The following is a 1,128-nucleotide window of genomic DNA, read 5'->3' on the forward strand; positions in this document are numbered from 1 at the left end:
GCTGAGCTGCAGCTGTTTATTAAAACTATATAGATCTACATGATCGCCTGCATCGTAATACACAGTAGAAACTGTCTAAGACGGCCACCCATTGTCGAAGAGAAAAGTCGCCATCTATTGAATAGTTGGCCGTCTTACAAAGTGGATTTTTTTAAAATTAATTTAAGTAAGCAAGTGAGGAAATTGTGTTAGTTTTATTAAGTGTTATACGACACTTGCAACACGATAAGGTCATTTAAGTGCCGAAGATTAGAGGTATTACAAGATCAAAGAGAGTAACAAACACAAAAAGAAGGAGGGGAGATAAGGATGATAGATGTTTGATGGGAAAGAAGGAGCAAACCACACCAGAGCACCCACCAACCACCCACTAAAGTGAGGAAATGAAAAGTGGTCGTCTGTACAAGTGACTGTGTCATAAAGGAAGGCCGCTAGAGTACATGGGACGGCACAAGTGATAGACGTAAACTTCTCCCCTTGAAAAAATGCAAACTACATAGGTGAGGCAGCGTGGTGGAATCAGGCTCTCGTCAATTTTCAGGCATGTAGAGTTGTTGGTGTCATCTTAAAGCTTGTTCACTTGTCTTTATTTGGTTGGGAAAAAATACATTTATCTTGAATACAAGTCGAGATATTTGTGAAGGAAGGAGGTGGGGGGGCACCTATTTTCAGAGGTAAAATTAGTGAGAAAATGGCCGTCAAAGATTAGTTATTTCCTTAGCTTGAAAGTCCATGGTAACTGAAAATTTACATTTTTGTGCCTTTAAGCAACGTTTTTCAGAAAAATTCACATAGAAATGAGTTTTTTAATGGGCATGAAAGGTGTTGAGCCAAAAAACAAAATTTTGATAAAAAATTCCCAAACCTGCGGAAAAATGCAAGTTTCTTCACTTTGATTATTTTGACGAGAGCCTGATTCCACCACGCTGCCTCACAGAGGAACAATTTTTCCTCCCTTCTCTATCACCCCCCTGTCCTCAACCACAACAACAACAACAACACTTACTTAGTTTCAATAACAATTGTTTAGTACAACAGGGAAGAAATAGGATTGAGGTAGGGGGGTGGCAGGCGGTGGCAGGGGGAAGCCTGGAGGGGGGGTATTGAAGTAAGATCTTTATCCTGACT

Source organism: Aplysia californica, unplaced genomic scaffold (genome assembly GCF_000002075.1).
Source record: "Aplysia californica isolate F4 #8 unplaced genomic scaffold, AplCal3.0 scaffold00560, whole genome shotgun sequence".
Taxonomy (NCBI): domain Eukaryota; kingdom Metazoa; phylum Mollusca; class Gastropoda; order Aplysiida; family Aplysiidae; genus Aplysia; species Aplysia californica.